Source organism: Rhincodon typus, chromosome 27, assembly GCF_021869965.1.
Source record: "Rhincodon typus isolate 14 chromosome 27, sRhiTyp1.1, whole genome shotgun sequence".
In the NCBI taxonomy this organism is placed as follows: domain Eukaryota; kingdom Metazoa; phylum Chordata; class Chondrichthyes; order Orectolobiformes; family Rhincodontidae; genus Rhincodon; species Rhincodon typus.
This window is the reverse complement of record NC_063358.1, coordinates 23,022,258-23,040,085: the sequence shown is the minus strand read 5'-3', so window position 1 is coordinate 23,040,085 and position 17,828 is coordinate 23,022,258.

Genomic DNA, 17,828 nt, shown 5'->3' with positions numbered 1-17,828 from the left:
CCCATCTAATCTATTCTTAAATATTGATATTGTAGAATGCAGATAACTCATTGAGCAGCAACGTGGAACACAAAGAACTAAACAGATTATGATGACATAAGAGTGGTTTCTGCTTCAGTTAAAGATGCATTTTCTGTTTTTATTTAGAAGCTGGCTGACCTGGTGGATATTTCCAGCATTAGGGTAGATATTGCAGTCTGGTCAAAGTACTGACAAGTAATTTTTACATAATCTGTATTGTATGAAGTGACACAAATTAGGTTGCAAATTATACTATATATAGGCCTTCTGATTTGTTTCTGAGTTGATGTAAAAGAATCGGTGAAGTCTATGAGTGAATCTGTGCTTTCTGAGCTAAAGATAATGGAATTGTATGATCAAAATCTTCAAATTTTATCAGCAATATACTTGAGGATCAAATTGATAATCCACGTCTTCACAAGGCAAAGTGCTAAAATTAGCTAAAAAACAACATTGACTGTGTTAAGTATTACCACCCATGCTGAACCTCAGTCACCCACCTCTGTATAATATCAGTGACTAAAAGTGCAATCCAAATGAAGGGAGAAGAGAAAGTGCAGGAATATTACAGACACTCAGAGGACCCTTATTGCAGTGAACACTGTGTGGGCATACCTCATTCAAAAGAAGTTATTATATGCAATAGTGATGGCTCAAGACCATAATTTTAAGCAATGTCATACCACATAGGCCCTTTTAAACCATTCAAACATTATTATTTAAGTAGAATCCACCATGGGCCTGGCTAGTTCAGATGGCTAGATGGCTAGTGCATAGTTCACAATAACATGGGGTTGATCCCTGTTATGGCTGAGGTGAGCCTACCTCCTTGTCACCTTCCTGAGAGTAGAAGGAAATGGCAAGTTAACACTGCCAAGGAAGCACTGAAGGTGAAGTATCAGCAGATGATCTGAATATTCCACATGTGTAACTGTATGTTTTACATACATTTATGGTAAATACTTGCATTCTATCAAAACTCTGATGCACAAATAATTAATTAAGTAAGAAGCCTATGACTAATAAAGCTAATCCTTAGCTGATCTTACAAGCAAACCAGATGAATTTCATATTACTTATGGGTAAAATCTGGGCTACAAGATTAAATTTAACTGTGTACATTTTAAAAATAATATATTAACTAATTAATGTCAATATCACCTTCCCTACTAAAGGTGGATGGAAGAATGTTTTATTAGTCTGTTTACATATGAACAATATCTCTCAAAAAAACTATTGGATTTCAAAGAAATTTAGTACACACATATGACCTGAGGAAGAATGAACTTATTTTTGATGAAGATCTAAATCTGAGTGCTAGAATCTCTTAAAGATTCCATCTGTTACCAATGGGAAATAGGATGAATTGGTTTTTCTTTTAAAGATGTTGCTGATTGTTTTATAATGTTGTCGATTATCTCAGCTGCTGTGATGGAACTTGTCACACTGTCAAAATGTGAGCAGAGTTTTCAGAGCATTTTGTCAAATCTGAAGTTGCTTGAAGCATCCTCAATTAAAAGGAACCTCTTAGTGAAGAAATTTTTTTCAGCTTGCATGAGCATCAAGCAGACAAGAAAAAGCCTATAGGAAGAGCTGCATAATTGTAAAATAAATGGAGTTAGCAAGCAAGGTGAAAATGCACACTTTACCAAGTGCTTTCTTAATTTGTAGAGCTTATACTAGTTAAAAGTCATATTGAAATGACATTGTTGTGGATATTCAGTAGTTTCAGCAGCATCTATGAAGAGATCTATGAAATAAAGTAAATATTTCAGGTTGATGACCTATTATCAGAATTGGTTCTGCTGAGTATTTCCAATGCTTTCTTTAGTTCAGATTTCCACTATCCAAAGTGTATACGTAAGACAGCTTCTGCAATATAATGAAGATTGTTATAGGCAATGTCAAGTAGATAAGATTTAGCATTAATTCACTCTCTGCTTTTTATAGGAGACATCAGCTTATATTTTAAATGGTTTAAACCTTACTCAAAATAATAGAGGAACTTAATAGAAATATGTTGCATTCTCATTATACCATTTTCATGGCACTTACAAGGCTGAAGATGAGAAAATCTTTGAAATATTATTGCTAGAGAATAATATTATCAGAAGATGAACCAATAAGAAACAATTTGGGTAATTCTAAAGCTAAATTACCTAATTTAGAGCTGAAAATATGTACTAAATAAAGTATACCACTGCGCAGATTAATCAGCCTGTGAGAACATACTATTATTATTGCAGAGTTTTAGCACAGAATATTAATTATCTTGATAGAAAACTCTGTGTAAATATTTTTCAAATGATAGTTTTAATTAAAATGCTTGATCAGATATAATATTGATAGATTCAACCTTCCTTTGAATGTGAAAAATAATAAAGGCATCGGTGCATTAACAAGCTGGTTTATTCGCCATACTGGACTTCAATTATAACATGAGAACATATGAAAGCACCGATAAAGAAAAGGCTAATGAGCCCTTCAAACCTACTACTGTGGGAAAAATAAATTACCCCTTTGAAAAGTTTAAAAGATCACACCAAAAGCTCCTTTAATGGCTGAGTGCGTTTATTCAGATCATAACTGAGTTGTAAGTCCAGGAAAGAAGCTTCCTGGTTCAATCCCCTATCTGTGTTCTTGACATAACGGTAGGGATCGATGTGATTGATATAGCACGTTTAAGTCATGTATGGGAAAAATTGTACCAGTTATGGTATATTTACAGAATCAGTCCCATATTAAAGCTGTAAACTTATATGATATGGACACATGATGTCCTCATTTGAAATTTCTCTTTCATGTTTTTCACAAAGGTGTTAATCCATTTATTTCAAATGAGATAATAGCCTGGATTTTGTTGTGATAAGCAATGGCGAGGCCATCAGCATTTGCCATCATTACTCCATAGAAGCTGCCAACAACTGCTGGAAGTCACACATGAGCAGCTAAATCCAGAAGATTCTATCAGTGCTTCCATACTTCTGCAGAGAACATATTGTTTAAGGTCCCTAGGTTGCAATTGATACTGACAAAAACTTTCCCTTTTGCATTAAATGTTTTCTTGTTAAAAATCCTTTGAAAAAATTAAATGGGTGTATCTGAGTTTTAACAGTGTTCAGAATTACTGCCATTCATTTTTTGGCCCTGCAAAACAAATTTTATAATTATAGTATGTCATACCTATCCATTGTGATTAAAAATACCAAGTATTTTTAAAGTATTTTCTTAAAAATATGTTTGTTTATCATCCTTCAGTTTCCACCTTAATCCTGTGTCTACATCATGATTATTTATTTTGCTGTCTGTTAAATTTAGTGAATAGTGAAGTTTGATCAATGCATTTTACTTCCTGCTTTGTTGCTTATGTTGTAATTGGCTACTCACCCTGCTTGATTGTGTTGTAATTGCTTGAAGCCTGGCGGTACTCTTACTTGCCAGATTCAAATTAACTTCAGGAAAGGGGGAATCCGCACTTTAGAGGTAGCTAGATCTTCATGAACGACTTTCTTTGATACCAGGAATTTGTGACATTACTTCGCAGCCAGCTGCAAAATCTACACAAATATCTTCTTTCAAATAGTAGAAAGATAACTTCCAGAAAAACACATGAAGAAGTTATACACTCAAATCCCATGGGATAATATATCTTAGCCCATTGGTAATTTCTGATTAAATCTGAAACATTTCTGATGTGACAGATGCTGTCTGACCTGAAGATTATTTCCAGGATTTTCTATTTCAGGTTTCAGCATCCCCATTATTTTGGTGAAGTACATTTGAAATGTAATCCCTGTTTTAATGTAGGAAATGTGGCTGCCAATTCATGCAAAGTAAGTTCCCACAAACAACAATGTGATAACATATTCTGTTTCAGCATGTTGGTTGAGGGAAGTTTTTAGCCAGTATATTATGAAAATAGAGATAACAAGGTGTAGAGCTGGATGAACACAGCAGGCCAAGCAGCATCAGAGGAGCAGGAAAGCTGACGTTTCGGGTCTGGACCCTTCTTCAGAAAAAGCCTTCTTATGCAAATAGTTGTCTTTGCATTTGTGTTGTGGCATCTTTTATGTCCATCTATGACGGATTTTGGACCCTCAATTAATGTCTCATCTGAAAGATGACATGTCCATCAGTGCAGCAGTCCCTCAGTACAGTACTTCACTGATTAGGTCAAGGAAGTCTTTACATACAAAGCTTTTAAGGTAACTTTCAGAATAAGACTGGAAGCAACGTGCTGGAGTTTTCTGAACATTTAATCAAGAAGATAAAGTGTAGAAGTTAGAATGTGCTCAATGTGATGCCACCAAATATCAGTTTGGAGATTTGGTTCTTGGGTTAATAGAAATCCCCAATGATATCCTACAGTTTGGAAAAGTTTGTATTCTAAACAAATAAAAAAAACAGTAATTGTGATACTTTTAATTGTGGAACATTCAACATAAAAATGATTCTTACTTTCTGCACAAAAAATAGCCATCAAAAGAAGTATTCAAAGAGATGAGATACACCCACATTGCTATTTGCATGATTGAATTTATACATAGCGTTGGTAATACATGGAGAGGCACTGAATATGAGGAACATGAAGGATCAGCTCCTTTTGTGTCCTTCAGCAGTCAGCATGCTCTTCCCTTGCAGGTCTTCATTATAAATGTAGTAGCTGGGGAATAAAGTTACATACCATTCAATAATCTGATTGATGAACTGTTTGATTAAATTACAGTAGTGTGATCACCAACAAGTGTCCAACCAATGCTGCTTAGATGTAAAGAGACAAATGTATTTTTATGTCTTGACAAGAAGCAAACCTGTTAGATGATTTTCCCCATTCAAGAGGTAACTGTGAAGATAAAATATTTCAATGGGTTTCTTCATTTCACCCTGATTGTTGTTGAATTTGAGTAATTAGCTGTAATTAGCACTCCCATTCCCAACCATTAAAAACTGAGTAATTAAAGACTGAGTTTTAAAAGATAGCTGACTACTGAAACAATATACCAGGGAAGGAAATTATTGCACTTAGATGGCACTTTTCAATGTCTCAGAACATCTCAAAGTGCTTTAGTCAATTAAGTACTTTTAAAGTTTAGTCACTGTAGTCTTGTAGGCATAATGTTGTAATGTACCAGTAATAATGTTGCAATATGGTGTCAGTCTCCAGAACTGTAGATTATTTTTCTCTTATTGCAGAACCTGAGAGATCAATAAGTTTGGCTGTTTTCTTTAAACTAGAATTACTTAGAACTACATATATTTTGTTACTCATGTAGGATAGACTATCACCCACACAACTGAATGTTTTACACAAATCTACAATGTTCTTCCTCATTATCTTTTTTCATCATTATTAGTATGTAGCCTGTTCTGAGTAACCAGGCAATAGAGTGAATATTTTCATTTCAGTAGCATCTTTTTGGAGATTGAGAGATCTCTGTAAAATTACTTTATACATATACATATATATAGGTCATAGCGTTCCTGATTGTAAATGCCAACACTTATTTCTTATTTTAGAAAATATTTTTGTGGTTTTCCTCTTTCCTATGCAGACTAAACGGTATTGACTTGTGAAATAAGTGTATAGCAAAGCCAAACTGATAGTTTTATGTCTAATCAAATCATTTTGTGCTTGGGTTATATAAGTGTTGCTATAACATCTTACATTGTTGTGTGACATCATGCAAAGCAAATGGGCAGCAAGCACAGACTGCTTGAAAATCCAGACTGTTTTTATGCTGTCTCTGTTCCCTTCCCCAAAAACAGAAGTTCCTTCAAAATGCACAAGTTATACAATTACTTTTAAAAAAATGCTACCTATATATGTCTTTTTGCCTGTCTGTATGGGATTCTGGATTTCTGTCTGCCTCTCTGTTATTCAGTATTTTCCTATCTGTTCTTATCACTATTGCCTTTGTTTATGTTTCTCTCCTTGCTAGGGCCTGAACCGGGAGAGGCTTTAGAAATCAGTTTCCCTATGAGCTTTGCGCTGTCTCTCTCTGGTACAGATTGCTCAGCAAACAGTCCTCCTCCACAACTAACTGTGTTTTCATTTGTTTCAATTTCAAAAGATAGAAGTTAGAATCCTACAGTTTAGTAACATCCTCCCTAAAGTGTCTTGCCACAGCAGAATTGCAAAATACGTCCAATTAGCAGAGAGTTTAATCAAAACCATCTCTGACATCAAGGTCTTCTCAGAACTGTATCCTATCGTATATGTATCTGCTATCTTTGTGTAAAGTGATTAAGGTATGTGAAAAACATTGGCAACCTTGTATGCAGCTGGAAGAATACTTTCAGTGCCAGTGACAGTTAATAACTCATTTTGAGCACTGTTAGTTCCCTTACACTGAAATTTACTTATTTTGCACCATTTGCAGCCTAATACATCAAATATGAGTCATCTTTTACCTTAATAACCTAAAATACACCCCATCAGGGATTGGTGAACTATATTGAAAGCTCTAAGTGGAGAACGTTCAGAAATGCAGGCGATATCAATTCAGGCAACTGAACAATGGTAACATAAACCGAGAAGTTGTCGTTGGTAACAAAAGCAAAAAGAAGCTCACCATGTTCCTATAACATTTCAGAATGAGTATTTTAACACAGACGTTCACCTGTTTATTTTAAATAGGTTAAATTAGCAGATAGATCAATGCCACATGTATGTCCTGAGTATTAGTCTGGCCTGATAACATAGGCATCACAAATTCTGAGGTTAGGATAAACCAAAAATATATTTCAGGTAGGAGAAGTCTTCAGTTAGCTCTTAGTTTATTGAGCTTCTGCATCCAATTCCTCTCAAACTTTCTGGCAAAATATAACTTATAAACTTTACTGTGAATCCTTTCAATGGCAGAAGTTATTATATTATTATCATTATTTTTCTATTTCAAACCAGTTATGTTTTCTAATTAACTGCATAAACTAAAGTTTGTTCCATATTGCTCACTATTTTTGGAAAATAAATGAAATTAAATTGCTGTTTTGCATGAGCTACTTATTTATTCTAATTCTCATTATCATTATCATTAATCTTTACTTTCTAATTCTGGAAATTTACATGCAGCATAAAGCAATTTCTCTGTTTACAAGTTACCAAGTCAGTTCCTGATCTTAAAAAAAGCTTTTTCTTTTGTCTTCAAGAAAGAAAATCTTCAAAGGTGGATTGCCTCTCCTCATGATGCATCTCTTTAAACTCTTGTGCTGTTCTTACAGCCTCGCACTGAACATTATTCATTAGCATGATACAAATTTTGATGCAGCACATTCAAAATGGACATACCTCAGAGGTGTTTTAATGAAATCACCAGTATTTTTAAAATCACCTCTTTCAGCCACTGTCAGGCACCCTCTCACGTATGCTTGTTACCACTTGTCAATATTTGGATTAGTAGCTCTAGTTACTACTCAAGTATTACATTCCAAGATCTTCCTACTCTGATACCTTCAATATATTACCACTGCATATATTCTACATCACCTTTACCTTTGCAGATCTCATCATTTTACACTTACCTTCATTTTCCATTTTTCTGCCAGTGAACCAAGTATCTCAAAATCTTTCAGGGGCTGTATTCTTTTATCAGTACACTCATTTTGGCCTTCTCTGTATATATAGGCAACATTCAATTGAATTAGAGTATTTCCACAAGGGTAGACAATAATGGTCCAGTATCAGTCCTACAATGCGACACCAATAGCCACATTCCATCCATTTTCTTGACTCCTTATTTATTTCTTCCAACGAGTCACCTTAATGCATGGTAGAGAATATTTGAACAGTGATATTTTCCAAATATAAATAATACCCAGTGTCTAACAGTCACCCATAAGGTTGACAACTTAAACATAAAATCAAGTATAACCTCAAAAACAAACTTCTACTTCATACATCAAAGTGTACCTCTCAAATAATTTCTTATATATAACGTCAGCACTGTTGCAAACTAATCTTGCACAATATGACTTAGAGGTCTCAAATTAGGTGATTCCTGTCTAACCTTATGAAGATAGGAGCTATGTTTATCACTTTTTTAGCCCTCTAATCTGCTGTTATTGTGAAGATATCTGGAAAATATTAGTAAGTGGGTCTACAGCCACCTATGCCTTCTTGGGGATAATGTCTTACCTGCCATCAGTGTCTGCAATCTACTTGGCACCTACTCTTCATGAGTCAAAATGATCACTCCTTTGTAAACAAATCACCATTTCTAACATGTTCGAGTTCTGAGTTCACCGTACCCGAAATGTTAACTCTGATTTTTCCTTCGCAGATGCTGCCAGACCTGCTGAGCTTTTCCAGCCACTTTGTTTTTGTTTCTGATTTACAGCATCTGCAGGTCTTTTGGTCTTTATCATTTCAAACATTTCTCCTCCCGTGTCAACACTTGTGACATTGCATAAACAATTTAGCAATATAGCTGTTCTCACATACAAACTCTTTTCTCATTTTTAGTGTCTTGTTTCCTTTTCTTTTTTCTTCTAACATGTTTGAAGAAGGTGCTACCATTTTTTCAGTATGTTTGCTAAAATATTTTCCTCATGTGTATCCTTTGCATTTCCTTAGATTTTTAGCCGGCATTTATAGAGCTTTTTAACCTCTCCAAAATTGAGTTATTAATTAATTTGAATACTTTTTCCTATTTCTTAAGTGTATTTTGAATCTACAAGTAAGCATTGTGTGTTTTATTAATTTTATCCTCTATTCATTTTAGCAGTAAATATTTTTTACACTTTCATCATATTTTTAGAAACCCTATTTCTCACAAGTCATTTTTGCTTTTCTTCACGTTTAGTGTTAGTTTGTCTCAAATTAAGCTCTTTAAAATTTCCATTTAATTTTCCAATCTGTTTTTGCCCTGTATGACAGCAATGTCATTCCTTGATCCAACATATTCTTTTTCTGATATCCCATTACATCAACTAGCTAAAATCAGTCCATGGATTGAACTCCCTGTTGTTATTTCTCTCATTTGCTGTCATAGAAACAGATCCTGCATCACTTCCAGAAATTTACACTTACAACTAGACATTTTGTATTAAGTATTATAGCAAATATTAAAAAGACCTGACAAAATTGCCTTTAATTGACATGCTGCACTAATCACTGTTTTATTACTTCCCAGAAAACTTGACTGAACTCCCTGGTTTATCCACAAATATTTCTCAAACTGACTAATCCCATCTGCTGTCCTTCAATTCTATCTAAATCAATGCTTCTTCCATCCTCCTTACTTTCAATTATATTGAGTTGCTCCCTGATAGATGTTCAATTCCACATCCTGTTCTCCTATCGTGCAAAAGATATGAAGACCCTGTGTTAATTTCTCTTTACTCCTTTCTTTTTTAAATAGTCCTATTATATTGATTCTTGACTTGCTTACAAAGGCATCCAACAGTTTATTATTAAATTATTTTTATTAATAAAGTGATGCTCCAGTTTATCCTTTTTGTAGGCAACTTTATTTTTCCTTTTTAATTAATTTTAGACTGTTGCCCTGGGTTTAAATCTCCTTCCTTCCTTTCCACTGGTCTCCAATATTTTGTTTTGTAAATTAGCATGAGAATCGGTGGGGAGGCCTACATTTATTGGTCATGCTTAGCTGCCCTTTGGAAAGTGGTAGTCAGCTACATCTTTGAATCTTCATTGTTGTGGTATTGTTAGCTAGGACGTTCCATGATTGTGATCCAGCAAAGTTGCGAATGGGCAATATATGACCCTATATCAGGATAGTATGTATAATGAAAGGAAAGTCGTGGATGGAGGTGCACTTGGCTATCTGCTGCCTTTCACATTCCTGACTTTTGCCTTGAGGCTGGTAGTTAAGGAAATTAGGAGGTGAGTCATTCACCACAAAATATACAGCCCCTGACTATTCTTGTAGCCACAACATTTATGCAGCTAATTCAGTTAAGTTTCTGATTGATGCTGACTCCCAGTTTATTGGTAATTGTACATGTGATGATGATAGTGCTGCTGAATGTCAAAGTGAGAGGACTCAGAGCCTCTGTTGTTGAAGTTGGAACTTGACTGGTGCTTAACTTGTGTGAATGCTACCTGTCACGTAGAAACACAAGCTTGGATGTTGTCCAGGTCTTGTTCCATACTAATACAGTTACAGCATTAAGGGAAATGCCAATGGACCTAAACACTGCCATCATCAATAAACATCCCCACCTTTGACTTTATGATGAAGGAGTCATTGATGAAGAAGCTGTAGATAATTGTTCTGTACGCTAACCTGTGGAATTCCTGCAGTGATGTCTAGGGTCTGAGTTAATTGGTCTCCAACAGCCACAACCATCCTCCTTTGTGCTAGGTACAACTTCAATTAGCAGCCTTTTTTTTTGTCTAATTCCTACTGATGCCAGTTTTAATAGGTTCCTTAGTGTTTTAAATTCAGAGGCAGATAATCTCATCTCACCTCTATAATTTAAGATTTTCATCTATGTTTGGATTAAGGCTATAATGTAGCCCAGCACTGAGTGATTCTGATGAAATTCAAACTGAGCTTCAGTGAGTAAGTCATTGATGTGTAAGTGCTCTGTAATAGCACTGTCTGCAACAACTTGCTTCATTTTGCTAATGATAAAGAATGATCTGACAGGGCAGCAATTGGCAACACTGCTTATTTTGCACTTGACACACCTGGACAATTTTCACTTTGTTGGGTAGATTCTCAATTAAAGGTTTTGTGGTACAGTGGTAGTGTCCTTACCTCTGAGTTAGGATGCCCAGGTTCAAGTCCAACTGCTCCAGAGGAATGTAATAACATCCCTGAACAGGTTGATTAGAAACATACCTAGATGTCAACAGTGACAATATTGGACTAGCTTAGTTCAAGACAGGGTCAATTGAAGGTTGGCATTAACCACATAAATTATTCTGCAAAACATTCCAAAGAGATTCTACCTGAACTCCTTGTCTATTTAAATCTTGTGTTTTAATGCTGTAATTTTACAACTGACATCAGTAATCTGTTTTCCTGACTTTACTCCAGGAAACAGAGTTTACATATTGTTGACAGACATCCAGGCACTCAAGGAGCAGCTTGGGTGGTCACCTCATCAGGCAAGGCAGAAGAAACAGCCAACAACTCATTGTGCTTAATAGGCTACCAGGACTAAGTGCATTTTTAATAACTGGCTGGCCCCCAACTTGATTGCATTCTTGTCTGGGTCGATGGATGGCAGTGGGGAATCTAGGCTAAGATACTTCTTAAAGCTGGGAGGTTGACTTACCTCAATGCATTCAAGGGTCCACCGGATCCCAGGTTGATAAAGAGGAAGCACCTCACCCCCAAGTCCCCTTCCTGTTTATGCAAATGCTATACAGTTCAGATTTCAAATGGATTTGAAGTACATGGAAATTCAAACAACTGCAAATATATCAAGTCATTTCAGAGCTGAAATCCAAGTCAGGTCATACACTTTGTGAACACTCAGCTACCTTTATAATATTATTTGAATGTAACTTGGCTTTTCTCTCAAACTTGTAACCTTGATGGCAACCAAAACAATACCACAGTATTTGAGGATTTGATTTTCATATAGCTAGATTTTAAAACTCTATCATTACAATTGAATTAAAGCTGCACAATATTGTTAACTTTTGCTTTTGTTCCTCTATTATAATTACTGTCCCGTCAGATCATCCAATTGTATTTTGGAAAAATGTTATTTTTTTAGCGCATGTTAAACAGTTTGATGGACTGTTCCAGTTAAAACTCTTAAAGAAATGTGGCTTTAATCAATGTTTTCTTTACATTTTCTTTTTTTAAAAACTTCTATTTTATGCCCTTGTCCAGACCATGCATTACAGTAACATTCTGGGTACACCTACTTCATCGAGGAATTTCATTTAATCTTTCTTCTTTCTAGGTTGTAAAGCATAAACATCTATCATCTTTCTTCATGACTTATTCTTGCTGACTTGGTCCAGCAATGCATGAGCATAGCCTTTGCTAAGGGCAATGGACTTGTTTCAGGAATTCTCACTCTTTTGTCTGTTTCCCTCATTTGTTTCCAGCAAAGAATGAGAAATAATGAAATATAACAGTGGTGTGTCAGAAAATGTGTGTTCAAGAAGGATACTAAAGTGGGTTCTGGAGTGTTGGTCAGACGTACCAGGAGGTGTCAATGGCAGGTGGGGTTCTTCAGCATTCCCTCTGAAGTCCTGTAGGCCACACCACCAGCCTTCCTCACTCAGAAACTTTCTACTTGGTGCTGACCCAATCCTAAAATCCCCCACATCCCAGCTTCTGCTCTTGGGAAATTTGGAGACCAAGCTGAGGGTGTAACAACTAGAAAATAGGAACATAGGAACATGGGAACAGAGGAACAAGGGAAGGCCATTCAATCCATCAAACCTATCCTGACATTCTAGACCAGGATCGATCACCTCCCTTATATTACTTTCTCACATTACTTCCACATCCCATAATGTTATTAGTCTCTAGAAATCTATAAAGTTTTGTCTTATACTTTCTCAATGACGGAGATTCAATTTTTCCTTAGGATAGAGAATTCCATCAATCCTTGAGTGAAGAAATTCTTCCTCATCTACATCTGATGTGACCTGTCCTTTATCCTGAGATGATGTCCCTAATTGTGGACTCACGAGCCAGACATAATCTGTATCAACTCCGTCATGCCATCACCTCATTTTCCTACAACTTTTGGTATGGGTGAGAAAATGTGGAGTGTGGTATAATCATGTCAGCTAACAAACTGTATGAGCTGCTGCTCACGGTATAGTGTCTTGGTACTGTCCTCTTTCAGTGTCGGAGATGACAGAGCCTACTTCGTCTACTCTGGTAGAGGAAAACCACTTCTTTGTCTAACTAGAAGAGTCTCTTGTAGTTAACTAGGTACAGTTTATTGCATATTAGCGACATGTTATATCAATATAACAGACATCATTACAGAAACTATGAAGTGGACTAAATATTATGGCTCACTCCTTTGGGAGTCTATGCTGTTCTGCCCACAAATCTACAGGACATCATTGTGGATGGTGGTTCTGGCACTCCTCAGTATTAATCCTTTCAGACCCAACTACACCAAGAAAAAGGAGACCTCTTCCTGACAAACAACAGCGCCTGCGAAATCAGCAGCAGGCAGTGTGGCAGAGTGGGAGGCTGCTCCGAATGCAGATATGCAGAAAAGGCATTGGTGAAAATAGCCACTGGCACACGAACATATCCATCAGACAAGAACACACTACCTCGAACTAGGCAAGGACTGATGCCAGAGATGCCCGCGGATGACCTGGGAAATGGATCCATGACCTGTCTGATTGTTTACCAAGATGTCCAGCTGCAGTGGTTTGGGAGAGACCCCATTTCCTCAAGGTTACAGTGGTGCTCAATTTCTATGCTATCGGCAGCTTCCAGGGTGTGTTGTGTGTGATATTTCATAGGCTAGCACACACAGGGGCTTAAAGGGGGTGTCTGATGCTTTATTTTATTCGGCCAATGATTTCATCTACTAGTGGAGACAGCCAGGTTGAAAGGTCAGCCATTTTTGATCTTATCGTTGGGTTTCCTCAAGTGTAAAGGGTCATCAACTGCACTCATGTGATCATAAAAACCCCCTGGAGACAGCCAGCCATAAGTGTTAATTGTAAAGGGTATCATTCCATGATTGTAGAATGGGAGTGTGCTCACAAAGCTGCTACTGCTCATCCACAGTGTGCAGCTCATGGCTCAGCAAGCTGCTTCAAGCTCCAGGCCAGGTTGCTGAATGGACATTGGTGTCAAGGGCGATCACCTGTACTGGCTGCTTGAAGCCTGTGAAACAACTCCAGAGGGTAACCATAGAAATAGGCTCATGTATCCAACACAGTCATCATTAAGCACACCTTTTAGTTTATTAAAATCTGCTCCTGCTGTCTTATCTGGCCCGGAAGGCCACTGGAATACATACTCCAGAGGGTGTGATGAATAGTGGTGTCTGATATGCACTGTACAACCTGGGGCTGCTATGTGAACAGATGCTGCAAGGGAAAGAGCATGAAGAAGATCAGTCTTCCTGAGGTGAGGCGGATTTTGTGGAAGGTGAGGAGGAGCCCATAGATCCAATTAAGCCTTTCAAGGAAGCCAGGGCCATGGAGAAACCCAATCGACACAAGGGCCACACATCAATGTCACTTCTGCATGACCATCGCTTTATTGCCAGAGTACCTGACTGCCATTGTCTTGCTGGGCTATAAATCTAGCTGTGCAATCCTTCCTTGCAGAACCATTTCCAAACCTGCTTCCTTTACCATCTAGAATAGTATGGGGAGCAGAGCTTAGTTAAACACTGTGTCAAGTGAGTGCTGCTTTTAAGGATATTTTAGGGATGTGTATATCTATGCAAGAGCCTGCCATGCCCAGAACACCATCACCATGTGATTTGAATAAAACTACAATAGCCTCATTTATACTCACTGAAGATTCAGTGGGTCAATCTTCTCTGTACTGTATAGATGAGGGGCCAATTGTGCTACGTTCACTATTTTATGTTCATTGCAGAAATAACAATTCACATAACATTCACATAAAGAATACACAAAAATCCAGCTCATTTCATTCAAGATTACTGTCAGTATCCCTAATGTCTTTCTAGACATCACACTGTCAGAAACATAGGGCATTTGTTCTGATAGTATGATAGGTTGTAACAAATCACAACAATCATGAATAATCACAAAATAATGATTGATACCTTTCATATATTTACAAGTGCAACCACAATGGAAAAGTCACCTTGCACTTTTGTGCCTGTAATTATTAAAGTTTTCTCTTCCTCCATATGGGTGAAATTACATGCTGAGGTGGAGACAGTCTGATCAGTTTCATTTTGTCGTGTCTTGGATGATTGAGGCAGGCATCCTCTAGGGGCATGGGGCCTTGAAGGCTCCAACCTACTTAGGATTTTCTACACAGCGGCAGGGGTACTGCCCTTGATCTTGCCTGCTGGAGGTGGTGGAATCAATCATGGAGGGGATGAGGAGATACCACTAACCATAATAGTGTCCTAACATGAAGGCCCCAGGGTCTGTATGGTGCCCACCAGACTATGCTGCCAAATCTATACCTGAAACCCTCTGCTGACCATGTGTGTGGAACTGAGATGATGGAAGTTGACAATGAGGCTGATGTTGAGGCTCCTTCTTGGACACTGGCTTCTTATTCCTCAGAGATGGATTGAACTTGTCTTGGCTGCTGCCTGATCACTGTACGATTGCACCTTGTAGTAGAGATCAAAAAAATCTCATTAGACAGCAGTTTGAGCGCATAACATCTCACTGCACCATCCTCGGCACCCACTTTCTCAGCTCAAATTGGTTGTTTCATCCTCCCGCTGCCTGACAGTCCGATTATCTCCATTCACCATGGATCATGATCCCTCCTCTCCAGTGATTTCAACAGCCTCCTCCTCCATTGGTGTCAGCAGCCTCTGTTGCTCTGCACACCAAAGTGCAGAGATAATGACACGTCAGTGACAATTCATCCCCTTGTCTGTCCGATTACACATACCGTCCTGCCATGCCTGTGCAAGCAACAAACATTTGAACCTTTGGCCTCAATCATCAGGCGGCAATTTATTTCACTATATTTACAGTTCTGCCATTGCTGCTCAAGATACATACACGTTCCTGATGACTCTACGAGAGTCTCTTGTTGAACTTGTGACACTGCTGCTCACTTTTGCAGATGGAGCAGGTCATTGACTCGTTTCCTTCACTGGACCCTGTTTTGGCACATAAGCCCACGGTGGCTCAGCTCCTCTATTGCCTGTCTTCAGGCTGCCCTGGTCAGGTGAGAAAGCCCACCTGTACCCATCTTGAGGGATGAGCAACACTTGTCTTTCCCTAATGGCCTGGATTAAAACCTACGTAGAGGCATTCTGGAAACACAGGGCCAGTCAGCTTTGATAGTCAGACATTCTTGCGAAGATTCTGCTGTTTTCCAACAGTGGTGCAGAGTCCTGGCAGTGATATACAATCTCCCTCTTTGAACAGGTGGCTCTTTAATAGGTTGACCGTAGATGCAGCATTCTCAGCTGCTCATGTGTTTTCCATGCATGCTGCTGGAGTTTAGAAATGTTCATGTGAGAAAAGACTAAAAGAAAGAAAATGGAAGTAGGGCACAGTTCAGCTGATGATGTCAGAAATTCTATGCTGTTGACAAGATTCAAGCTAATGCCTCTATCCATACCTAGACACTGCAATAGTGATAAGACAGCCCTCTGATATATTATATAATAAGGTTACATTTACTTGGGATAACCTCAGTTTTGATTCCAAATGAAGCTATCATTGGAGATGTCGATACTCAGGTGCTCTAAATTGCAAGTTGGCATTCATATAAGTTGTTAATATCAATGTTCCTGATATGTCAGAATATAATCTCTGATTGTCTCCCAGAAATGACAATGTTTCAAACATACACAGAGTTCACAATGCTCTGGGTGACCGATACTGTTACAGAATGCCTAGGATACCCAGTTTTGAATGAGTTAATATTTATCCCATGTTTGATCAATGCTCCTCCCTTTCTTCTTGTTTGTGCAGTTGCTAGGATTCCTCCTTGAGAATAAACTCTTGGGAACACTAGGATCAAACCATCTTCCCAGTAATGGATGTGTGCAAAAAGAAAACATAGCCAGCTTTTACTCCAAGTGCTTCTGTGGGAACTCGATATAATTCTCCTTTCATTCTGCTAAAGAGATGTTTTCCCTTTATAAGTAACATTATCTTTAATTTCTAAAATCAAATTAAAACAAAAGTCTTGCCAGCCCTGCTAAATTCTACTTTGAATTTTTGAAAGTATTCACCATGTTTTGAAACAAAGAATACCTGAGGGGAACATTCCATACTTACCTGCAATGAGAAAAAAATTATTCCTAAGAAAAAAATGTTGAAAGGCTGCTATAAAGACCTCTTGCTGCTGAACAATGAAATGAACAAACTATGTTAAGTTTAGGGATGTATGGTAAATCATAGACTCGCCTTATTTTAATGTTACTGTGAGATTTACTCTTGCTTTTTGAAACATTTTTACTTGAGTGAAAATGTTATTGTTAATCATTGCTGTGGTTAGAGTATCAGAATTGAGGTGATAGTGGTTTAGCTATCCATATCTATTAAGAGATAGTAAACTCTGCTTAAGATGGTGTTATCTGTCATAAGATCTGTTGCAACACACTGATTTTAGACTTATCAGGATTATCCAGATTTCAATACACACATTCTCACCAGTCACTATTACACATGAATTGAGCTTGGATTTTTGTCAACTTTAGTTCTAAAGTGCTCGATCACATAATCCTGCTAAGCAATGAGTCCTGGCTTAGAACTAAAATTCCACGCACCCAATTACTTTAAAAATACACTGCCAAGACTTCATGAATAGTCTCCCAACTTTTATTCTAAAATTTTCTGAAGACAGCGCCTAAAAATGTCAAAGTTTGTGCCATTCCACTTTGAAGCACATGTTGTAGAATTCACCAGGAAGCAGGGTGGATTTGGTTAATGCTATCTTGCCAATAGTATATCTTGATCCATAGGAGGAAAGGGAGGAGGGAAATGAGACCAAGCAGAGCATCAATAGCTGGCCATGCAGGTGAGAGGGATAGGAAGGTGAGATGGAACCCCCCCTTCCCTGTGGGATTCAAGATGTACACCCTCCTCCGAATTTTTGCCATTAAATTGTTCCTTCCAAAATCCTGATCTCAGCTGCCAATTTCACAATGTTTATTTGCACAAGATTAAGAGGATTCCAGTGCTTGCGTTTTCTGCTATTGGTATTTTA